Source organism: Akebia trifoliata, chromosome 3, assembly GCF_017979445.1.
Source record: "Akebia trifoliata isolate Shusen 1 chromosome 3, ASM1797944v1, whole genome shotgun sequence".
In the NCBI taxonomy this organism is placed as follows: Eukaryota; Viridiplantae; Streptophyta; class Magnoliopsida; order Ranunculales; family Lardizabalaceae; genus Akebia; species Akebia trifoliata.
In genome coordinates, this window is record NC_141377.1 from 37,304,251 (window position 1) to 37,331,727 (window position 27,477).

The following is a 27,477-nucleotide window of genomic DNA, read 5'->3' on the forward strand; positions in this document are numbered from 1 at the left end:
GGTTTTGGATTGAGCTGATTTTTTGCAAGGATGGTCACTATGATGAGAAGATCATCCTTACAAAAAATCAGCTCAATCAGAAATTTATAAATCCATCAAAAGTGATTTACAAATTATTGACAAAAATTGGCAAAAAATCGACGGTCCACATTCTAAGTCACTTTTAATGGGGTTAGAAGTTTCAAATTTGACTGATTTTTTTTCCAGATGATCTTCCCATCATAGAGATCATCCTCACAAAACATCAGCTCAATCCGAAACTTCTAACCCACATTTTGAAAATTTATTAATCCTACATTGTTTTTACATATGTTTTCTCATATGTCCCTTGAACCTGATCCACATATATATATATATATATATATATATATATATATATATATATATATAATTTTATTTATATTCAATGGTTGATGAGACGTAAAACTCATTAAAGATAATAATAAAATCGAAAAATAGCCCCATACCTGTTCGGTAGGAGTTGAAGTTCTATTGGACTTGAAGTTGGATCAGAATACTGCAGTTCGATCGTGTGTTCAACGGAAAGGTTCTGTTAGCACTTTGATGGTAAGATTCTGTTTGTTCTTCGGTTGAGATGTTTTAATTCATGGAAAATTACTTAGAAATAGAGTATTTGTTGAAGGGTAAAAGAGACTTTTCACGTGAGCCATTTTCTGGAGTTTGCTTCTCCCTCAAATACGAATTGGAAAAACTCAAATATACCGCTCGTCAAAACCGTGGGTCAAAAGCAGATTTTGATTTTATTTTATTTTTATCAAACAATAATCACATTAACCATTTGCATTGAAACGCAAAACAACGTAAAAAAACTATTGAGAACCGTTAACAAACGACACCTAAGTATCCACGTCTTTTATAATTTAAAGTACGTTCATATTCAGTTTCGCTATTTAGATTTACGTTCTTTTGATATTATCACCACACCATTATACATTTCAGTAGATCTATTTAGATTTGAATATTAATTACATCATCCACCTAACATTATATATGAGTACAAAATAGAAACAATCCTTTGATCTATAGTAGATAACAAATGAATATTTACACTCGATAGATAGCCAAGGATTAGGCAACCAAATTGTAATTTATGCTAAATCATTACAAATCTATTGTGGTGATTCTCAATTTTGTGTTTCATCTAGCTTTAGGGCTGTCAACGAATGCTTATTGGTTCGGATACAGCAATATCCGAATCCAAAATTTTTATTTGATATCCAACTTCAAATTTGAATCCGATGGATGTTCTAAAACTCTATCCGATTATCCTATCGGATATTGGATAATATCTTATTAGAATTTGAGTAATTTTTATATTTAAAAAAAAAAAAACATAATTTTTCCTTATCCAATTTATTTTTTATTATTTAAAAAACCTATTATATATTATATTATGTATATAATAAATAAATCAAATCAAATAATATATATTATATATTATTTTGAATCGGATATTATTGGATTCTAAATGTTAGTATCCAAATTCGTATCCGATAAAGGTTCGAATATATAAAACTATTCGAATTCGAATCCGATTTCCAAATTTTTGAATTCAAATTCGAATCTGATTCGAATATTCGACTATCCATTGACACCCCTATCTAGCATATGTTATAATTAGGGTTTAAAATGGGTTGGACCTAAGTTGGATTTGGGTGTATCCATATTCAGACCTGGATTTCTTTATCTAGATCCAAACCTGACTCAGATCCTACTAAATAAAATCATATCCAAATCATTTTGCTTTCTCATAATCCAGATCCAATCTGACCAAATTGATTGATTCGGGCTAGGTCAATTAATTCCAACCCGTTCAACATTTTGTTTGCTATACTTCTTTACTAATGCTATACTATTCCATTTTGTCATTACAATCTTTTTATTCTATAACAATTCATGTTATATTAAAGTAGTAGAAAATGATATTTTGAAAACCTAAAAAATATAATTTCCAACCAATATATCTAGGTAGATATAAGGATTGATTTGTATCCAACTCGGATCAAGGGACATCAAACTAGGGGTGTCAACGGGTACCCATTTACCCGGAACCAAAACCAAAAACTCTGGTCCGATGCCCTTTTTATTGGAATCAATTAGAGCTAGGTCTAATATAGAATCGAACCGATAGGAACCGAAATGATTAGGTTGTATCTAATGGGTAGCTACGGTACTTGGAGTCGATTTATTTTTCCATTATATATAATTTAAGGTTTTTCTATATTTTAAAATTAACATATATTATATAAATTTTTTCAAATTTTCATATAAACTAAATATTCAAGTTTAAAAAGGGTCATTTCTTCTTAAATTTATTACTTATAAAGAAGATAAATTAATTTTTTATTTTAAAAGTCATTAAATCATATTTTTAGTGGAATAAATTATTATTAACTTGATACTTTGTAGAAAATATGTTAATTTTTAGAAAGATTTTTTTTTTTTTTTTGGCAATTAATTTTCCCATTGGATTCTTGAGAACATGAACTAACGGGTACCTGTTATTTTTGGCGGCTCCGATTTGGTTCCACTTATTTTAAAACGGGAACAAAATAAATATATTGGTTATGGTTCTAATTTTCTCAGGAACTGAACTTGACCCGACCTATTGACACCCCTACATCAAATCATATTTGACCCATATTTTATTCCGATCTATTCCAAGTGTCTAAACCCACTAAATTTGGATTTTGGATCATTTGGATTTTAGTTAAAATTAAATGTACCCAAATCATCTCAATCTATTTTCTCTTTGTTATAGTTTTTTTATTTTTTTTTATTGATGAGTTATTGTTATAGTTTCTCAAATGAAAAGGTGGTACCCACCCAACTCAAATGAAGAAGGCTTGAAACATTGATCACAATATTACAATCCAAACTCAACTTGATTGATGATTTCCAATCATTTGATGTAAGCAATTTCTTTTCAATCAGCTTGGATCCCTCATCATTTTTTTTTCCTTTCCGCCATAAAAACTAAATGAGTCATGCTAGAGTGACCTCAAGCTTGAACCTCATATCGCACTTTTGACGTGAAAGTGGATAGGAACCATAGATGCTTTTTCACTTGTATCTCAATGAAAAGCATCTATGGTTTCCATATACGTTCACGTCAAGAAGTGCGATATGAGATTCCAGCCTGAGGTCACTTCAACATTATTCGAAATAAATAAATGAAATCTCCCTACATTTAACCCAAGGAGTAGGCTCAATGGAAATTTCAGACCGATAAGCGGTTAATGCCCGTAGGTAGTGAGTTCGATACTCAATATGAGCATTAGCTCCTTAGGGCCACCCCCGAGGGTGCACCCTCACTTACTTGGGACTAGTCTTTGGACAAGACCATGGTCTATGGACTGGGCAATGCTCGGATACAGGTGCGGTCAGCTGTCTACTGGTATAACCAGTTATCAAAAAAAAAAAAAAAAAAATCTCCCTAGATTTCATTTCTTGCAAATGTGTAAATAACATAATTTCTTTCTAAATATGATGGTAGGATCTTCGAGTAAGAATCCAAGAAATTGGAAATATAATAAATATATTTTATTCTGCATGCAGTAAAGGAATATTAACAGATACTAAATTCAATGCAATCGATACTCAGACTTGCTTATAAAACAAGGGATGTTGGTGTTGTTTTATCAAGAAAAAATTGCAAGAACAATGGAGGTTTCAACAAGATTAGGTTTCCTAATAATAAGTCTTCTCTTGTTGTTGCTTATGGTTCTCTAGTAAATTATAAGATCGATAGGCTTGTTCGATCTGGTCCAAATCCTGAGGAGCATAATGTTGTTGTTGATTCGGAATCAAAGGCCTTCAATTCTCTCAATTTTGGGCTTAAAAGGGTTGTTCCAAGTACTCCAAATCGTGAAGAGTCTCCTGTGAATTCAGATTCAAAGCCCTTTAATTTGGAGTTCGAACCGAAACCCTTGCATTCTATTAGCTTCGGGCGTAAAAGGCTTGTGCCGAGTGGTCCGAATCATGAAGGTCATCCTCCAGAATCTTCAGTTGCGGTGCACCAAAATCAGTTTTTTACAAATCGGGTTTAAAATTATGGTCACTTCAGACGCCATTCATACGGGTCTGCTACAATAGTCGAATAAGATCATAGCTTAATCTCTTTTAATTTGATGCAATTCTACAGTTCATAGTATATATATGAAAATTTAATAAAAAAAATTCTTATTAAATGGGTTTAGATGAATATTTTTTTTATAAGTTCTTATTAAAGCATATAGTTCTTTCCCCTAAAGAATTGTGATAATCGGACTTAACCACGTAGCATACTCAATTGACACCCTTAACGTAACAGATTCGGGATCTGTAGATCTACTTTCCTCGAGATACAGAACTATGGTTCCTTATAAAAAGGTGTAGTTTTGTATCCTGAAAAGTGCAGATCAATGATTTCTGAGCTTGTAATGTCAGGGGTGTCAATTTAGTGTACCACGTGCTTAAGTCAAATTACCACAACTCTTCCCAAGAGGCTGTGGTTAAGGGTGCCCACTGTATTAATAAGGGCGCCCATGAACTATTGAAAACTTAAGTTTGACCGTGATTAAAGCTCCCCACCTATATTGACATTGCAGGAGGCATCTTGACATTTTGGCATGTTTTTTTGGCTTATATTGAAAAAAAAAACGGGTGCTGAAATATATTGGGGTGTTAAAATCATAGAAATAAGTTCGTGGGTACCCTTACTAATAACTGGGGCCATCCCAAAACTGACATGATTTCATACAACTTCCTGATCTTGGGGCAAAAACATAGAAATAAAAAAAAAATTTGGTGCAAAATCGGTTATATTCCAAACATAGAAAACTTTAACAATAATCAAACATGTTTTTATAGTTGAATCAATCAAACTAATCTTTCCCTAATATGATAATTAATTTAATTTTTCAACTTGTAACCTGGCTTTAGACCATGATAATTCTGTAGGAAACAATCCAAAAGCTTTGATACTATGTCTAACAAATTCTATATAAAAATTTCATCAATAACCAAAGAAAAATGAAAGGAAACTGCTGAAATGACACAAAGCATTTACTGCGATTCTCACAATTCTGATGTGGACATGCATACATAACCGTAGATGGTTTTTACTCGTGGGAAAATGCTGAAATGACACAAAGCATTTACTGTGATTCTCACAATTCTGACACACGAGTAAAAACCATCTACAGTTATGTATCCATGTCCACGTCAGAATTGTGAGAATCACAGTAATTCCTGTGTCCCTAGCACGACTCAAAAAAAAAAAAAAAAAATCCTATCAGTTGGATGGCCTAAAGCATGAAATATATCATCCAAAACTCCAGGGGTAGGAGTGTGGTATATATATATCCCCTCCTCTAGGTGTGTAATATCCCAAAGCCTTCTTCTAAACATGCTAAACATGTGTTAATAAGTTTGATTTTTTATTATTTTTATTTGTTTGAAATCGAAGTATCTAGGCCTCTTAGAGCACCTAACTAATCCTTGGAACACATGCAATCCCCTCCCCCATCCACCGTGATTTCTAGGGTAAATCCTTGAGGGTGGCCTCTAAAGTAATATGAATTTTATTGAGAATTATTGGACGAATAATTACATATATCCCAATAGGATATTTATAGAGATTACATCAATCAAGATAAGAAAACTAACATAATATAATTATTCTAATTTATTGATACTTTTTATTGTAGAATATCCTAATTGATATATCTACATATATATTTCCCATCACTATCTTCCTTTTATGATGATACAATGTATCTCTTGCATTATAATATGTTTGCATGCATTTCTTTAACAACCCATGGGGGGTGATTCGAGCTTTGATTTAAATTTGCACATCCCCAAATTTTTTATCATTTTAATTAACGAGACTTGGCTGCATTCTTACCATACCAGATGAGAATTCCTAGTCAATTTGATGAGTTTGTTCAGCGGAGTTGCTTTCTGAGTCATCTGGAATGACCAATCTCTAGGTCAAGTCAGCTGACTTTTGAGTTGACTAGGAGAGTTTTTGACATAGCTTCATACAACTATGAAAATTAAGATAAATGAATATTAATATTTAAACTTGATAAATAAGATTCTTTTTTGAATTCTCAAATACGAGTCTTGATTAGGACCTAGAGGAGCAACCCTTCCATAGTGGGTTTCTCAAGATTTGTTCCATGTAGGAACAAAAAATATTCCTTTCTAAGGATTAGCAAAGTAATCAACCTCAAAGATCTCTTTAGGGATTTACTAGCATTCAAGTTTCTTTATAAGCATGTTTACCTTTCTTTACTCATCTTCTAGCCAATATGATTATATATGCTAGAAGGTGGCATGTACAAACACACATGTAATCCTGTATTGAATGGCTTATCTGTATAATTTTAAAAATAAATCTTGATTTATTATAACCAATTGACCTGCTCGGTCCAACTTGTTCAAACGGTTGGATCGATGACCCGGTCAGGTCTGTGAAAGGACCGGTTCAATTTTTGAGTGATTTTTAACATACACCTCCACAATTTGGTGACTATTTGAGTTGCTTCTTTGTGTTTTGAAATTGATGACACGCCCTTTACCTAAGTTCTACTCTTTTAAACTATTGGAAAATAGTTTAATTTAGTAAGATTTTAATTGTTTGAACTACATGGATTGTCGCATTGGAAAAATGACACTAAAAATCGAAAATCCATGCTCAAACCAAATCGTACACACATAAAATAAAAAAATATTTTTTTTTGGTTGATTCATGCAACTCTTAAATTTTAATCAAAATCAATAGTGAAAAAACATCTCTTAAATTTCAAATTCAATTCCAATGATAAGAAAAAATCTTTTTAATGTTTTTAAAGTGTTGGGATCCAAAGACTCATGAAGGTGAACTCATATGTTCACGCACAAACCCAACCGTGTATGTGCAGGATCCAACTGCTAAGATTTATCTTAGAGATCCATAACATATTCTCGGGATACTTCTTTTATTCGAATCGTTGAATCTCGCACATACGCGGTTGGGGTTGTGTGTGAACATATGAGTTCACTTTTCATGTGTCTACGGTTCACGACCCTTTTTTAAATTCTTAAAATATCTACATTTCTATTTTAAAAAATCTTATAATTTATCCCTATGGCATTGGATCATGTTATTAAAGTTGAGTAAATAGAATCTAGTTGAAGAGTAGGGTAATCTTTTATTTCACTATCGTTGAAAAATGATTTTTCAAAATTCTAATGTGACTATCGTTGTTTTTCCCAACAGAGTTAATATTAATCTTACTTTTACCTTATTTGTAGGGCAAATAAGGGGATCGAACTCAAGAGAAATGGGGAGTAGAGTTAAGCTAAGAGAATAAAATTCATTTCAACCAAAATGAATTAAAACTATTTTTCTTTGTATTTTTGAATTTATCAAGAAGATTTAAAGTTGCTAGAAAATGAACCAAAGTAAATGAAGTTAAAAGCAAGTAAACTTATGAAATTAAAACACCATTGGAGGTAGATCTACCTAGAAAATGTTAATGAGCAATTCCTAGTCTCTAGCCTTTTTATAACTCAATCGTAAGAGTTTGGTGTTAGCTCCTTAGATCGAAAAGTTTAGCAAATGAAATCAAATGAGGAAACATAAATAAAGTAGAATTCCGTGAATTTTCTACTATCAATTATCTATTTTAAGCATACTTTATCTTGATCTAATCTGAGTATAAAATATATATATATTAAGAATAAAATGTGCAACAAATCTTAAAGTGAGTTACATGAACATTCTAGATAAAAGAAAAGTATGAAACTAAAACCAACACAAGAACTTTCTCTAGGCTTTTCCATTCTCTAATGGAGGGGAGTTTAGCCTAATGTCTTCGGAAGAGAGGAAATATAAGAGATGGAAGAACTTTTTTTCATTTCATGAAGAAACTTACAAATTCTTCACTTCTACTTTTTACAAGACTATTTAGCCAAAAAGAAAATACTAGAAGATTAAAATACAAAAATATAAGAGAAAAGACTAAGAACCTTAAATTAAAGGAGTCTTGGATGAGAGAACCAAAAGGGAAAAGAGAGTTTCTCTAGAGATTAAAATTTTATTTATGATAAAAATGTGTGTAAAAGAGTCTAAAAGTAGTCTTCACTTTTCTTTACACAAAGGACAAAAGAGGAGAACATAAGTTAAATATTAGGGCATTTCAAAGTATTAGGACATTCCAAAATGGGCCCAAATGCTTTTGCCTTGAGATTTTGATTCCAAAATGTTGATTTTCTACACAAGAAACACAAGTAATTAGATTTATCTAGTAAATGAAATTATTTATGTATAATTAAGCCTAATTAACATGCAACATGATGTTTTGAGGCTTATCATGATTATTACCTTAATACGGAGAAATATGGACAAAAATCAAGATAAATGTCTGGAAAACGTGCGTATAATTCAGTGTTTCGAGACATATTTTGAAAAGAAAATCAAGAATTTTTTTCATACTTTAAAGATAAGGGCATTTAAGTCATTAATCTTTAGAGAAGAAATATAAGGGGCATTTGATCAGTTAAAATACTTAGGGGTAATTTAAATATTCGTAAGTGTGGAGGGGTATAGAGATAAACTTTATAACTAAGAGAGATACGGAATCTATTTATTGTTATTTTTAACATTTATTCGTGTGGGCTAATTTTGGAAACAAAACAACAACGTTTGTGAGAGAGAATTAGTGAGAAGTAGTGTGGCACGTGGACCAATGGTGGAGTGGGGTTTCTAAAACGTCGGTCTCCAAAATCGCATTCTTCCTATGCCACTTCATAAAGGACAAAATTCTATGAACTTTAAAAAAATTAAAAAAAAAAAATAGTTATTTTTCACCACTGAATTTTAATTTTAAGTCTTGGTATTCTGTAGGTAGCCGTCCATTTTCAATTCCCTATCAAGCTCAAAAAATATTTTCTCTTTTAATTTTTATTTATTAATTTTTTTTTTTGAATATGAGTTTTTTTTCATAAAAGCTAGAATGTTGTGGTGTTAGATTGACAATGTGATAATCCATATGGTCACAAAAATCATTTTAAATCTTAAAATTAAAATTTATGGGCATAAATTTTCTTTCTATTGCTGATGTCATTTCCACCACATATCTGAGCAAAAAATTATTCCATTAGGGATGTACATTCAAGTAAAACCGAATCAAATTTTTGGGTTTGATTCGGGTAGTGCTGAAGCCGAACTGAAAATTTTGAGTTCGTGTTTTGTTTCAAACGCAAGACCCAAAATCGAACCTAACCGAAATTTCAAGTCGGGTAACCCAATTTTTTTTTTAATAGAATATTATTATATGTAAGACTTACAATAACTTATATAATTTACTTTATATGTTTTAAAATATATTATTACAATAAATTAGTTATTTTTGTTGTGAATGGTATAAAATATAAAAATAGAAACAAATTTTTTTTCTATTGCCTAATGTATATATAAAGTATAAAATATAAAGATAGGACATTTTGTTTTCTATTTGATAACTATTTATTAAAATAAAATATTCACTTTGTCTTTAATTGTACAAATCATATAGATGGAAAGAAAAATGGTCATTGCGTTGTTGCCTATTGTATAAAATATAAAAAATAAAGATAGAAACAAAATTTTCTATTGATAATTATTTATTATAATAAAATAATTATTTTGTTGCCTATTGTATGAAATATAAAATAGGAAGATAGAATTTTTTTTTTCTATTTGATAATTATTTATTACATAAAATATTTACTTTCTATTTAACAAATCCTATATATAAAGAAACTTTCTTTTGATTTGGTCTCATTTCGGTTTAGGTTCAGTTTGGTTTCCAAGAGTGGAACCGAATACAGGCCGAAATGTTTCGATTTCGCTACCAATATTTCAGTTATTTTTTGAAATGTTTTGGTTTTAATCAGTTTGGTTCTCATTTCGGTTCAATTCAGGTTCGGTTTGGTATCCAAGGGAGGAAATCGAACCCTGAACGAAATATTTCAGTTTCAGTTTGGTCCATTCGGGTTTCAGTACCAATATTTCAGCTTTTTTTATTTTGAATTTTTTTATATTAATCAGTTTTCATTTTGGTTCAATTTGGGTTTGGTCCGGTTTCCTAGGGTGTAAATCGAACCCAAACCAAAATATTTCGGTTCGATCCATTCGGGTTTCGGTCTGGATTTAGTTCCAATTTTTTGATTCGGTTTTCGGATAATGAGAAAGTTGTACATCCCTACAATCCATATAGAATGGTTGAAAATTTTAAAACTTTTCATTTTCTACTTGGTTGGACGTGCTGTATTCATAAATTACGATAATAAATTAAAATAATTGCTTAATATATTTTTTTACCTTGAAAAGGAAAAATGATGTTCACATGATCCTCGCTTAATGCAAAAGATACTCCGACTTACTTATAAAAATGAAGGATTTTAGTGTTTTTTTTCTATCAAGAAAAGTTCTAAGAACCTAAAACAAATCAAACAATGGTGGTTTCAAGGCTGAGTTTGCTAATACTCACTCTTGTCTTTGGGTCTTCTCTTGTAGTTGCTTTTGGAAGAGTTAATTATGGGATAAACTGGGATGTTCCTACTGGCCCAAACCAGTAGGCAATAAGAATCCGCCTCCGTCCGATGCGGATTCAGACCGTGAATTGGATTTTGGGATAAATTGGGATGTTCCCACTGGCCCAAATCCAATAGGCAATAAGAATCCGCCTCCGTCGAATGTTGATTTAAACCGTGAATTAGATTTTGGGATAAATTGGGATGTTCCCACTGGCCCAAATCCAATAGACAATAAGAATCCGCCTCCTTTCGATGCAGATTCAGACCGTGAATTGGATTTTGTGATAAATTGGGATGTTCCTTCTGGCCCAAATCCAATAGGCAATAAGAATCCGCCTCCTGCCGATGTGGATTCAAATGTCTCGGATGGCTTCGACGCAAAAGGTTTTAAGAACATTATTTATGTTCCCTAAAGACCACAATGATCATATGTAGCTCGGTAGATTTTGGGCTCAAAAGGGTTGTTCCTAGTGAGCCAAATCTTGAGGAGCCTAGTACTGTCCTAGTGGACTAAAATTGGATGATGTAATGGTATGGTTTTATTATATGAGAATTCAATAAAATAAACTCTTATTATTTGCTAGGTATAAACATTTGATATGTTTCTTTATTTAATTTCAATAGTTGTATTCATGTATAGTGGTTCTCAGAATAATTTGCAACTCCTTGTAAACAGTTGCGACGTTTTGAACCTTTTAGAATTACATGATTTATTATTTTTCCGAAGTAAACAAATAAAAAAATACTTTCTACTAAGAGGGGTAAAAAAAAAAATTAGACTCTTTTATTTATATATATATATATCAAACAATTAAAAATGATTTCTGCTGGGAGGGAGTATGTGCACCAACACACTACGACTGTTAGAAAAATCCAATAAATTTTATTCAATTATGGTTCATTCTATTCTAATAAATCTTTTTCTTTCCTTTTTTTTTTTTTCCCCTTTTAATATTTGTTTGCTAATAAGCATAACAAATGGGTAAAGTTTCAAAACTCTGAAGAGTAAAGAACTGCAGGCTCGCCTTAATATGGAGCTTTTTGCAAGGGTGGAGCCAGGATTTTGCGTGTTGAGACAACCAAAAGTTAAAACAAAAATTAGTGAGGACAATACAGAATGGATTTTATTTTTTTATTATTATTATTATTTTTTATTTTTTATTTTTTGTAGTGGCAATAGTGGCATATTTTTTTATCCATCACTAAAATATGTCACAATAGCTCACTAATCCATAGATATTGGAAATTCTTAAGGGGGCAGCTACCCCCATTGTAAATTCTGCCCTGGCTTTTTTGTACCCCCTTGAAAGGTAATAATTTTCCATAAAACCTTCCATCCGAATCATTTTGGCATTGATCATGGACAAGACAAGATGAAAATCCAATAAATTGAAACTAACAATAAATAAAGTTATTTTTATTTATTTAAATACTGTAGTTTGCATGTGTCTATTGGATGGCCATCCTCTTTGGGTTTAATATGGGTAAAAGAGGAAAAAACAACAATAATGGTTGGAGTGGTGGCATTGGAAAAGGGGGGGAAGAAGAAATTAGAGGGGGTATTATTGTAAAAAGGTAGTAGAGAAAAGACAATCAAATTAAAGTTTTCCTCGAGATTCATAAGGGAATTAAATCCCAAACCCCTCTTTTTATAATGAACAAAGAAGTGAGATCTACCGTTGTATTTTATTATATAGATTTTCTAAAATAATATTTTTCATCTTTAATGTCATAATGAGAGTATATGGAGTAAAGAATTCGACACCAAAACTTTGAAGACAAAAATATCACCACATATGCAATTAAATTTATTATTATCATGGTCATTATCATCAAAATGCATTAAAACACGACTCACGATTCCTAAAATCATGATAGTTTCATTTTTTTTTCTAAAATTACAGAAATAAATTGTTTTTCCAATATCACCTTAGTTAATATTTTAAATTACAAAAAAGACCTTATAATACAAAATAACAGTCCTGCCATGATAATGCACATATTTTATATATTTTTTTCTCATATCCTTTTAGCGAATTATCGAATTTTGATCACATAAAACCCTCAATGCACATGAAAATTTAATGATTTTGTTGTAGTTATCAAAAGTGTCATTACATGTACTTTCTAATAATTGTAGGTGTTAAGGAATCGATTAGATTAAGTGAGATAGATTACTCTTGAAAGCAACTAGGAGTGTATGAGTCGTGGGCGAGACGATTCCCCATAGACCGCTCCAAATGTACCAACCAATAGGGTCAAGGATGGAGGTTAATAAACCTTAATTAGACCTGAGTCAAAAGTTTTCTCCTAGTTGTTCTTATGGATGGCCTCTAGTATCTTGCCACCACCCTATAAAGATGGGCCTGGGTGCTAGATGGGCCTCCCTAGCCCAACTTGGATCCACCCTTTTGACTATGGGCCCACTCTTTTTAGACATCATTACCCTAGGTATATTTGAAGGCATGTGTTACACATGGGAGGTGGAATATAGCATAATGGTAATCATATCGCCCCCACCATCTTTTCTTGTTAAACTCATCTTAGCCATTGGATCTATCATGGATTTTGATGGAAGTATCACAACCTTTCATTAAGAATATTATTTGAGCTATGAGATATTTTTTCTCTACCAGAGACACCCCACATAGGTGAGAGTGATATGACCTTGGGAAGTCAATAAATTCCCTCAAACAATTTCAAAATACTCCAATGAGAACTCACCATGTTACCTACCTATTTCTCCTCTCTTCTTATTGGCCATCTCTTTCTAAAGTCATTAGCTATTTCCATCTTTTACATTACCCTTCTTTTTGTCATCCTCTCTACTTTGTCATATGTTGAAAATTTTCCTTTTTGACTTCTCTATTTTTTCTATATAATTTTTTTTTTTTCATCTTTAGAACATTTGAAGAGAACATATTTTTATAAAGAATAATGATATTTTGACTCCCCCTCTAACATACTCTCCCCATGTGGCATGTAGCAAAATCGTGGGAATGTGCAATTATGCATCCCGAGGAAAGAAAGTCTATGGTTCTATCACATGCCAAGTCGGAAGAGTATGTTAGAGGGGGGAGTTAGAAAATCATGATTCTTTTAGAAGTCCCTACAATTTTCTCTTAACCATCTCCTCCACATCTATCTTCTCCATTTTTCTTATTTTCAATGACTAGCTCAAGTGTACTTGGCTAGACTTCTTGCTAGGGCTTAGAGAGAAGGAACATTCCACTCCTCATTGGGACTTATGGGTTACTTATCACCAATGGAGTTTCATGTTTAAAAGTGTTTTTGCACGTTCTCACTATTTTCTTGACTCTTCTATGTTATGACATGTATATCATAAAGTTGAAGTTCTTGATTTTAATGAGAAATTGAGTATTTCAATTTATTGTTTTGTGCAACCAAGCTTAGTTCTTTTTTATTTTTATTTTTTATGTCATTAAAGTAATGTTCACATTAAAGTAGCCAACAAGCTACAATCACTTAATTATCTAAAATTCTAAAATTATTTTTTTCTTATATTATCTTTAAAATCACCTACTTAACTCCTGCTTGGTATGTCGTAAAAAACCATAGTAAGTTAGACTTTACGTTTACGAACGTTTTACAATTAAGATTTTTTACAACTTTTTACGAGTGGAGTGCTTCGTTGCATTTTTGAAAAATCCTGGTTGGTGCACGATTAATACTAGAGTAGTTCTTCTTTGATTTGTATGTCATACATGATTAATACTTAGGGCTCACACTTGTTTTCTGACACACTCTTAGTACACAAAATAGCTCTAAGTTAGATTTAAAGGTTTAAAAATATCTCTTATGAAAAAATCCAAACTTTAAGTGTTTATTGAGTTTCATTGTTATATTTTTGGTGAGGAGATCAACTTGTTAGTTGAATCTCTCCCTTTTAGTGATTTGCACCCTTAAGAAACCAAAATGAAAAGATGGGCCAAATCTTAATGCCCTAGTCCTCCATCTTTTATTTTTTTCATTTACATTTTCTATAGCACGCTTCCATTTTATAGCACTTGCTTCCCACATTCCATCATACAATTAAGCATTTCATATTTCCCTTTCTTTTTTCTCTTGTTTATTTTGTAGTAACTCTTATTTAGGAGAACTAACCCAATCCTTAAGGTTCGACCTTCGAGCTCTGCCTCAAGTTATCTTTGTTGCATTATACCATATGTCATGCCCTAGTTACACATTTTTTTGTTGCATTGTAGACTTTAATGTCTATGATTTGATTACCTGCATTCATAGTTCAAGAGCCATTAAAGATTGCATTTTTGCAATTTCTTAATCCTTAAATAGTGTGCGCATTAAAGTAGGCAACAAGCTATAATCACTTAATTTTCTAAAATATCAAAATTATTATTTTTATTATATTATCTTTAAAATCACCTACTTAAGTCATGCTTGGTATGTAAAAAAAAAACCGTAAAAAGTTAAACTTTGCATTTATGATGTTTTATAAGTATGGTTTTTTACAAGTTTTTGCTTCGAAGAATACTGGTCGATGCTTGGTTGATGAAGTAAATGCAAAATATAAAATATAAAATTACTTAAAAAACTCAACATGCTTTGTCAACTTTACTGACCTCAAATACCAATTAAGTGTTGATTATAAATGACACTTTTTTTAGTCTTTTACACCCGACATGCATTTACAACACTAGGTTGAATTCAAATCTCTTCTCTTCAATCTACACTTGAATAAGAGTACAAGATCAAAGAAGACTAAGATGTTAGATTTTACGCATTCAAAATCTTAAAACATAACTTTAATATATTTTGATTTTTCCCAATAGGATCTAATCAATCGCATATCTAAAACATGCTATCCATTCAATATAAATAGGGTTGATGGTACTTACCTTGTACCATTATGAAATCGTTGATGCAAATGTTGGGGGAGTGCCTTTCTATGCATGTGTTCCTCAAAGCTTTCAAAACCCCAATCAAATTGATCATTTCCTTCTAGATTCACATTCTCTCTTCTCTCTATATAGATCGGCTAGTGATTGATGGATATCACTATTATGAACTCTTTACTTTACGCTTTTTCCACACATACGTTCTTTCTATTCGTACCTTCCAATATGGGGTCACCGATCCCTTTTATATATGAAGGTTGAGGGCCTAAAGTTATTCTTTTAAAAAGATCTTATCCATCAAGATCTCTTACTAACCTTAAAAAATATTAACAATTCTAATGATATTGGGATTCGTTAATATTGATGTCCATTATGTATATAGAATCCTTGTGTAATTAAACAATAAAAAACTGTGAGGTCAATTGGGCCACACGACATAGAGTTCTAACAACCATACATGTGTGAGTACCAACCATTAATCCCACTCACCAACCAATTTCAAGTATAGATAATGCTGAAGTTAGGGATGTAAAGTTCTCAATGTGTGTAACCAAGGGCAGATACAGTGAGGGCTATGAGGCACATTCCCCCACAAGAATTTTCAAATTCTAAGGATTTAGGAGTTATTGTGACAAATAACAACAGTGGATAAAAAGTATGTCGCTATTGCTCCTAGAAAAAAAAGAAGTTCCACTCTTAGTTGCCCCCATAAAAAGTTCTAGTCTTAGTTGCTCTCATGTGGGCAAAATCTTGAGTTCGCCCCCTTTACATATATACCCTCATAAGTATATATTAGAGCTCATGATTGATAGTGAAATATTTAATTGCACCTATCAAAAAATATGGTAAAATGCAGAAAAAGTAGTGGTTTTTTGCAGTAAAGTATTGCGATACTTTTTGTGTAAATTTTTTTATCGATCTAACATAACAAATGTTGAAATATATATATAGGGACGAATCATAGGACATATGAAAAAAATAATGTAATAATAATAATTTTTCAAAATATGGATTAGAAGTTACGGATTTAGCTGATTTTTTGTGAAGACGATCTCTATGATGAAAAGATCATCCTTAAAAAAATTAGTCCAATCTTAAACTTCTAACCCCATCAAAAGTGATTAAGAATGTGGACTATCGATTTTTTACCAATAATTTGTAAATTACTTTTGATGGACTTGGAAGTTTAAGATTAATCTGATTTTTTGTGAGGATGATGTTCTCATCATAGAGGCCATCCTCACAAAAAATCAGCTCAATCAGAAACTTCTAACCCATATTTTGAAAAATCATATTTTTTTACATATTTCCCATGATCCGGCCCTCATATATATATATATGTCAGATCGAATGTAACAAACGTTGAAACCCTCCTCACTCTCAGATCCAACACAACAATTAAAGAAAGGTTTGTCCTCCACTCTCTCTTTTTGATCATCTCTTATGGCTGACCTACAACTTTAATGTCGGATCTACAATTTTTTTTATTGGAATGATGGATATCAAAGGTTGGTTTAGCTGATGAAAACATTTTAATAGCAATTTTTCTATGTCAATTTTATAGGAGAAATATTGTCCAAAATTTAAATAAAAAAAAAAAAATTATTATTATTATAATTTTTTAGTTTATATATTAAAAAAAAATCAATATATATTCTTTGAGAAAACTTACATAAATAAGATTTTTTTTAAAGTTCATATGTGGATTTTTGGGGGGTTTTAGGTGTTAGATTATGAATAGATATAAAAAAAAAAATTACAATTTTTTGCGTTCAATGCCCAACCAAGCAATTGCAAAGTTTTACAACAATAGTCTGATGGTGTACTAAGCATTGGAATCGCAAACAACCACGAAAGACAAAAAATGCAAAGTTTTTTGTTTTCTTATCTTTCGCGGAATGCCAATAATGGCCTAAAAATAGAATCAAGCGTAAAAAAAAAAAGGCAAAATTCACTAAGTTAACGCTATTCATTTGAAATACGGTCTCTTGTCACGAAACCAAGCATGAACTTAATATTTTTAAATTACAAAAAGTTCCTTACATTATATTAATTGATAAAATGTAATATTGAAGATATTATCTATTGGAAATTTTGATTTTTTATATAATTATTATAAAGAAATCATGCATAAAGCCTAATTTTTGTAATACATGTGGATTTGTCCGTGCCTCCTCATACTAATTTTAAAATAATTCATTATGCAAGAATTTACAAAATATCATTATCACATCTCATAATTGGTTATGAAGACCATAATTGAGAATAATTACCAACTGATCGTCAAAGTCGGGCATTTTTACCTTTAAATGGTTTTAGGTCCGGATGAGTACTCTTCAGTAGGGGTGCAACTTGGTCTTATTCAAACTGAGAATCGAACCAAATCGACAACCTTGGACTAGATTGGTTTAGTTTGGAATAAGTTGCGGTTCGGTTCTGAGTTTAGAAAATGGAGAGTCGATCAATTCGGATCAGTTCTCAGTTCAAGGCTTGTATATAACCGAACCAAACCTTATATAATAAATAATAATATATTCATTTATTATGAATTATTTTTAGGTGTTGGGACATAGATTAATGACTTCTTTACGGATAAATTAAAGATTTATTATATGAAATTTTAGGTATATTATTTATTTTTTTTATAAAAGAATATGTTGTTTTAAAAAAAAGATCATCATTTGCTTTTCTTGCCTGAACATTTGTGGAGGCTTTAAAATCTTTCCTAATAGGGACACTAGGTAGGCGTTTGGATAGGACTCCTTGGCTACTTCTGACTCTTGCGGGGAGTTAGAAGTCGTTTGGATGCGTTTGGATAAACAACTCCTTCGAAGAGTTACTCCGCGCAAGAGCAAGAAATTACTCTTTGTGAAAAAGTTGAGAAAACCTATTTCTCAAAACTCATCTTGCGGGGAGTCAAAATTTAATGGTTCGTTTTACCAAAATACCCTTAACTTTATTAATTTTCTATGAAAATATTCCTAATTCATTTGCCCTTAAATCAAATGAAAGAAATATTTATTAATATTAATTTTTATTTTTTATTTTGAGTATAATGGATTTAAACACATTATATTAATATTTAATATTTAAAATATTATATAATATTATATTATATTAATATTTATATTTAAAATGTCAAAACAATATAGTTTGAAGGCATATTATGACAATAAAAGACAGTCAATCAATTTTTTTTTTTAAATTTTGAGTATAATGGATTTAAACACATTATATTAATATTTAATATTTAAAATATTATATTATATTATATTAATATTTATTATATTATATTATATTAATATTTATAGTTAAAATGTCAAAAACAATATAGTTTGAAGGCATATTATGACACTAAAAGACAGTCAGTCAATTTTTTTTTTTAAATTTTGAGTATAATAGATTTAAACACATTATATTAATATTTAATATTTAAAATATTATATTATATTATATTATATTAATATTTATAGTTAAAATGTCAAAAACAGTATAGTTTAAAGGCATATTATGACACTAAAAGACAGTCTGTCAATTTTTTTTTAAAATTTTGAGTATAATAGATTTAAACATATTATATTAATATTTAATATTTAAAATATTATATTATATTATATTAATATTTATAATTAAATGTCAAAAACAGTATAGTTTGAAGGCATATTATGACACTAAAAGATAAAAAACAGTAACTAGTATAATATAAGGGTATTCTGGTCTTTTTTCTAGAAGTCATGAGAAGTCAGTATGGTTCCCAAACAGACTTTCAGCACAAAAGTACTTCTGCCAGTACTTCACAGAGTTGATTGCCAAATGCCTTTTCTGCACATAATTACTTTTCCAGCTCCTCCATAGAGTACTTCAACTCCTGTTCTTTGGAAGAGTAATTCTACTCCTGGTATCCAAACAGGCCCTAGGCTTTCAAGAAAGAATCCATGAACATATCCAAATCTACCTAACTCCGAAGGAACTTGTCCGAGTTTTAAAATACATGAGCCCACTTAAATAATAATACCTTGATAAACTACAAAAGAAAATCATCACTATATTTTCTTTCCTAAAAAACTGTGGAGGCTTTAAAAATATTTCCTAATTTGGACAAGAGGCTTTCAAGAAAGAATCCATGAACTTAATACTAATTTTAAAAACCATGAACCAACTAGAAAAGTATTTCCTTAATAAACTACAAAAAAGTTCATCACTAGATTTTCTTGCCTAACAGGGAAAAGAGGCTTTCAAGAAATAATTCATGAACATTTAATTCACAATGGAAGCTCCATATCTTACCTGACTCCCAAGGAACTTATCCTAATTTTAAAACCCACGGTCCAACTAAAAAATACTACCTTGATAAACTATAAAAAAAGATCATCACAAGATTTTATTGCCAGGAAAAGTGTGTAAACTTTAAAATCTTTCCTAATAGGAATAATGGTCTTTCAAGAAAGAATCCATGAACATCTTAATCACAATGGAAACGCCAAATCTACCAAACTCCGGAGTAACTTATCCTTGTTTTAAAAACCATGAGCGAATTAAAAATACTATCTTCACCACTAGATTTTCTTGTCTAGAAAAATGTGAAGACTTTAAAATCTTTCTTAATAAGGACAGTTGGCTTTTTAAAGAAAAATCCAAGAACATGCTTATAAAATGAAGGATGTGGGTGTTGTTTCAATCAAGAAAAGTTGTAAAAAAAAATTAAAAAATGTGGGTTTCAAGACTTGGTTTGCTAGTATTCACTCTCCTCTTTGGATCTTCTCTTGTAGTTGCTTATGAGACAAATAGGTTTGTTCCTTCAAGCACAAATCCAAAAGTTAGGGTTGGGGGATCTCTTGATGTTATAGATTCAGATATTTTTCAGATCGAAGGGGATGTACTAAACAACCCTGATGTCGTAGAGCCTTCAGTGGAATTTGATTTAAATCGTTTCAACTTGAAAAGTTTTGGGCTTAAAAGGAAGGTACCAAATGGCCCAGATCCTATTGAGCCTCCAGTTGCGTTCAGCTCAGACGATTTTGGGCTTAAAAGGAAGGTACCAAGTGGACTAATACCGATAGAGCCACCAATTGCGCTCAGCTTAGACGATTTTGGGCTTAAAAGGAAGGTACCGAGTGGCCTAATACTGATAGAGCCTCCAATTGTGTTCAGCTCAGAAGATTTTGGGCTCAAAAGAGACGTACCGAGTGGCCCAAATCCTAGAGAGCCTCCAGTTGCCTTCAATTTATACGATTTTGGGCTAAAAAAAAACGTACCGAGTGGCCCAAATCCTAGAGAGCCTCCAGTTGCGTTCTACTCAGAAGTTTCACTAAAAAGAGAAGTACCGAGTGGCCCAAATCCGATAGAGCCTCCAATTGCGTTCCAATCAGAAGATTTTGGGCTCAAAAGAAAGGTACCAAGGGGCCCAAATCCTAGAGAGCCTCCAATTGCGTTCAACTCAGAAGATTTTGGGCTAAAAAGAGAAGTACCTAGTGGCCCAAATCCGATAGAGCCTCCAATTGCGTTCAGTTCAGAAGATTTTGGGCTCAAAAGAGAGGTACCGAGTGGCCCAAATCCTAGAGAGCTTCCAATTGCATTCAACTCAGATGATTTTAGGCTAAAAAGAATGGTACCGAGTGGCCCAAATCCTAGAGAGCCTCCAATTGCCTTCAGTTCAGACAATTTTGAGCTCAAAAGAAAGGTACCGAGTGGACCAAATCCGATAGAGCCTCCAATTGTGTTCAATTCAGAAGATTTTAGGCTCAAAAGAGAGGTATCGAGTGGCCCAAATTCTAGAGAGCCTCCAATTGCGTTCAACTCAGACGATTTTAGGCTAAAAAGAATGGTACCGAGTGGCCCAAATCCTAGAGAGCCTCCAATTGCCTTCAGTTCAGACTATTTTGGGCTCAGAAGAAAGGTACCGAGTGGCCCAAATCCTATAGAACCTCCAATTACGTTCAACTCAGAAGATTTTAGGCAAAAAAGAGAAGTACCAAGTGGCCCAAATCCTATTGAGCCTCCAGTTGCATTTAGCTCAGAAGATTTTGGGCTCAAAAGGAAGGTACCGAATGGACCAAATCCTATAGATCCTCCAATTGCATTCAACTCAAACAATTTTGGGTTCTAAAAGAAGGTTGGCCCAACTTAGAATGATTATCTTCCAGCCCAATTTCACATGAAACCTCTTGTATTCTCAACTAGAACCTAGATTAATATTTTTAATTGTTGTTGGGGCGTGCTTAAGTGCATTTTAAATAAACTCCTAGTTATGGTTTTATGTTTAATCTTTGTTCTATATTTTTCTTCTTTTACTTTATTCGCTTTAACTATTTCATCCAAGTAGACAGGACTTGATTGAATTTTTAGTCGACATGGTATTAAACCTTTTTGAACCAACTCATTCATTTGGCTTGAAAATTCTCTAAGCCGACTCATTGATTTTGTGTTGTATTTACATTGCATACACAAATTCTTCTAAAATTAGAATTAGCAATGTCTTATAAAATACTAAACATCATGTAAAGTCCCATAATTGATTATTATCATTATCTTATTTTAACTATAATTAATTTGTATTTTTAGCCTTATTTGTTTTGGTTTGCTAAGCTTAGCATCAACATTAATCTAGACAAAGGTTCAAGTCCTCAAATATTAATTTGTATATATATATATATATATATATATATATATATATATATATATATATATATATATATATATATATGGGTCAGGTTCAAGGGCCATGTGAGAAAACATGTAAGAAAACTTTCATTTTTCAAAATAAGGGTTAGAGGTTTTGGATTGACTTGATTTTTTGCAAGGATGGTCACTATGATGAAAAGATCATCCTCACAAAAAATCAGCTCAATCAGAAACTTCTAAATCCATCAAAAGTGATTTACAAATTAATGATAAAAATTGGTAAAAAATCGACGGTCCACATTCTAAATCACTTTTAATGGGGTTAGAAGTTTCAGATTGGGCTGATTTTTTTTTTTTTGGATGATCTTCCCATCATAGAGATCATTCTCACAAAAAATCAGCTCAATCCAAAATTTCTAACCCATATTTTAAAATTTTATTTACCGTCGAAAGTTTTCTTACATGTTTTCTCACATGGCCCTTGAACCTGACCCTATATATATATATATATGTATATATGTTAGGGGAATTTTAGATATTTCACACATTAAAAACTCTTCATAAAAGTCTTTTTAGGTAACCTTGAAAGATAGTTACCGAATTACCTACTCCCCCTCTGGATGGATTGGAGAAATCAAAGAGAGTGTGGGAGATTCTGCTCTTTTCTGGATTGGAAGGAAATATTGGGGGAAGTTTCTTGATTGATCTCGTCCCCATTACAAGGATAAAGAATCAAAGATCCAATCTCACAAGTAGTAAGATGATTAGATCCATTTTTGATGTTGAATTTCTTTAAATTTCAAGATTTGAGGCCAAATTAAAAATTACATAATTGAATCTAAAATAGAGTTTCAAATTCAATTAAAAAAATTTCTTATGTTGAGAAATCAAAATTTATGGTTAAAATATTAAAATTAATGGTGAAAACTCAAATTGGTGATCAAGAAACCCATTTTGATGGTAAAACCAGATTTAAAAGTAAAGAAATCAAAGACCCACGGTAAAAGTGTTGATTTAATGGTGAATAAGAAGGATCGACAATAAAAAGATCATAATTAATAATTTTATTATAAATTTGATCTTACCTTATTCGATTTAGCGGAATTTTTACAGATTTTAGTAAAAAAATTTTCTTCGAGTCCTTCTTGAGGGAAAATGCTTCAACTTTTACAAGATCTCAACTATAATAGGAAAGGACTCTCACAAGATTAGGGGAAAATATCAAGATCTGAAATTTTCTCTCTCAAAATCTCTAAGATTACTACGACTCAAAAACTTAGAACTAAACTCTATTTTTTCATCTCCTTGAATGGATACCTTCCCCTTTATTTATCTCTATTTATAGAGTTATAGAGGGAGTATCTTACAAAGAAAAAGACTAACATAATCAAGAAATGTGAAATCGGTTAAGCAACTGAAAACAAAATCTCTGATTGATATATAACAATCATAGATCGTTATTTTCTCTAATCACTATATAGCGATCAATAGCAGTTCCTTTAGCTTTTGAACTTTGATTTTTTCAATATCATCACTTTTTGAGTCTTCAATTTCTTCGACTTTGAAATCTCCAAATTCTTCAATTCGTGGACTCTAATCAATCAAACTAATGTCTGATTCCCAAACGAAAGCCTAAATTCTGGCATGAGTTGTGGGCCCAACTTGATGTATAATAATAAAGTTCCCTTGATGCTTACCTGCTAGAGGGAAATACAAAGGCAAGCATCACACTCAAAATTTTTTTGTGTCCCTGATTGATGAGGCCAAACAAAGAGTAGAGAAACCAACTCAAAACAAAAATCCCAACGAGTCATAAAGCCCAATAAAGTGAGGACAATGAAAGGGGACCAAGGTCATGCAATGAGTATTCCTAGGCAACTTTGCAAGGGTATAAAAGGGCCAAAACAAGACACAAAGCCTTACTTTGTGTTTTTGCGTCATGTTACATTCAAATTATCTTAAACGACTCAGATCGAGAGACACCAAGAAACAGATTGGGAGTGATTGTTACAGAAGAGGAACTAGACCAAGTTTGATCCAAGAATCCCAAAGGCGAAGAAAAATGACAGTAAAAACCACTCGAAGCACCACCTATTTTCATTAAATCAATCTTTATTTGTTGGTGCTTTGTGAAATCCATGGTGGAAAGACCCCAAAAATCAAAATAGTCAAGTAGGTGTTATAGAAAATCAAAAAGAACAAAACTTAGGGTTTTGAAATGGAGCCCTAGGACCAAGAAAGGGAACAAGAATGGATGTCGAAGGACGATAATTGACAAAACGACATGAAAAAAACTAATAACTGGTGTAAAAAGTGTTAAGAGGAAGAAAAATAATGAGGAAACATCTTGAAGAAATAGTGATCATGATTCCTTTAAGTCGAAAAGTCTCACCCCAAAAGTGATTTTGTGATTGCTATATATGCAATCACGAAGTCGCTATCAAAATATAGCAATCAGTGGTTGAATCAAGGCTTGCAAATTTAGACTTGCAAATTTGATTTTTGTTTGTTTTATGGATTATATGGGGCGCCATCCCTTCAGTTTTGGAGATAAGTTCTTTATTTTGTGATCGTTGGACTTAATGTCGTGGAGCCGTTGGATTTTTATTTATCTTGGCACTTAGCTGATTGAATCAAGGCTTGACCAACTAAAGAAAAATAGATACTAAGATAAATATTGCATTATTAGATATTATTTTTACATAGATATTTGTGGCCCATTTCCCACACTGACTCATGGTGGTTAGGATTATTTTTAATTTCCTTCAAAGTTGATATCTTCCAAAGTTTATTTATTTTACCAGAACTTTGAATAAAAACTGATTGATTATTTCTATGGATTCTCTAAACTCAATCAGGAGATAGAGACTTCTTGGAATATCGGGAAGTAATTACAAAAATTCAGAAATTATCTTCAACCTTCCTAATGTGTGGATGGATTCGAGTTTTTCTAGAGAAGGGTGAACATGGCTGCTGATCTTTTAGCAAGATTGGAATCCCATAGAAAAAAAATTTCTATAGCATTATGGATGCATTTTGCATACCCTACGAGTTCATGAGAATACTGGTAGAAGATCTATGTTGTAAGTATTCTCGTTAGTTTGTTGTTTTTGAAGAGATGGGCCCTTCAACCCCGGCTTATCAATCCAAAAAAAGTAAAAAACAAAGAGTAATGCTGGGGTGACACAAGCTGGACACTGTGATTCTCACAGTTCTGACGTGGATACTAAGCCACGTCACCAACTTAATGAGTCATCTGCCACGTCATTAGGTGAAATTAAAAATAAAAATAAAAATAGCGTCTTCCCCTCTTCTCTCCCTGTTATGTCTTCTCTACTTATCTCCTTATTTCAGATATGCACCGGTTCTCTCCTCATAATCTCTCTCTCTCTCTCTCTGTATTTCTTCTTCATTTTCTCGATCCCCGCAACAATTCCAGCATTATACAGAGCTCGTCCTGTTAAGTGAAGAAATAAACAGAAAGAAAAATCAATGTGATTTTGGATCTACTTAGCTTATTGTGTCAAGACAAGTTAGGTTGTACTCTTCCCTTGTTTATACTTCAAGAGAGAGAGAGAGAGAGAGAGAGAGAGAGAGAGAATCCTTTTGCTTTCAAACTTATGAAACACGCCCCCCTCCCCTCCCCTCTTTAACTTCGGACTTCTCTTAGAGGCTAACAAAAACGATTAAATGCCCTCATCTTCAACCTCTAGCCAAGACCCCCTTCTTCAACTTTTTGGTTACAAATTATACTTTCGTACTCAACCTTAAGATTCTATCTCCTTCCATCTACAAACCTCAAAAGTAAGAATATTTTCTAAAAAGTTAAATATGAAGGATTTTCGGAGAGTGGATTAATGATTTCAGACAAAATGTTAATGATAATGAATGAATGAATCTATTTAATAAAACATAATGGTGGATCATACTCTTACTACATTTTTTTTAGGGGATAAACATCCTATCTAACTACAGTACACTACCCAGCTGTGAAAAAAGTGAAATAACAAAGATAACAAAAATGTCACAAAACACAAAGATTTACGTAATTTGATAGTGTGCCTACATCCATAGATTAGATCAAGAATACTCATTATTTTTTCCTAAATTTTATAGCCCTAAAGATCTTTATTTATAAATCGGGCGTTATCAAATCATAAAAAATATTCCTAAAAAATAAAAAACCCTTAAGAAAATTATTAAACAATTTTCCTTTTCATATCCCTAAAAAATTTAGATTGGGAGGGGGCACTGCCCCTTTCACCACCTGCCCACTAACTAATTCACTCCATCACAACTCTACGTAACGCAATAAAATATAAGATATTTACACAACACCAACTCCTCTTCAACTTTATAAGATAAAGGGTGACTAAAGTCTGTGGTTATTTATCAACTTGCTTAGTTTGGGTCAACATATTGATCTCATTAAAAATAAATTATAAACAAAAAGAACAAAAGGTAAGTTTGATCGCCCATGGAAAATAGGCTGAAAAATCATTTACATGAAAAATGATTTTCCATCCACCTTCAAAATTCCTACAAAACTTAGATTTCATTTTTCCTTTTCTATCCATGAGAAAATAAAATCCAAGTGGAAAAATGAAATCTATTATTACTTTTCATCCCCAAATCAAAATCCTAATTTCATCTCTTCTTATTCTTCCTCACTACCAATATCATAGCCATCATGACATTCACCGTCTTTGTCATCGCCACCACCTCCATTGCTATCGTTGGCCACTGCCCTTTCTCTCTTTCTCTGTGTGTGTGTGTGTCTATGTCTTTGTATCTTCTTCTTCTTCTTCCTCCACCCCCAATCCTCTCTCTCCTCAGTCTTCTACCATCTTCTTTCTATCTCTCTCTCTCTCCTCCTCTTCCTCAAATTTTTTTTTTATGATTTTATCTAGATTAAATCAAACAATGAAATTTATTTTTCCAACCCCACCCATTTTTCACCACTATCTTTTTTATGAATATCAAATTCCATGAAAAGTCGCTTTTCATACAATCAAACATACTCAAAGAAAGATGGGTGAATATAAAGTATTGTTAATTTAATTTCATATTAATTAGTTTTTTTAATTATAAAAGTATTCTTACAATATTGTAACTTATTTTTCAAATCATAAAGTCATTGCCTTGAATGATACAAGTGATTTCTTAAACATGTGTGTGAAAAGTAGTGCAGACCCTCGTAAGCAATTTCAAAGTGATATTCCCCATTAAAAGTAATCTCAGTATTATAAAAGACGGTTTCAGCGAGGGAAACTTGGATCAAACCACGCGCCTCTCTCTCTCTCTCTCTCTGTGCTGAAGCTCTTATCCTGCGAACCATCTCTCCCTCTTGTTCATCTCCTCTCTCTCTCTCTCTCTCTCTCTCTCTCTCTCTCTCTCTCGTTATCAG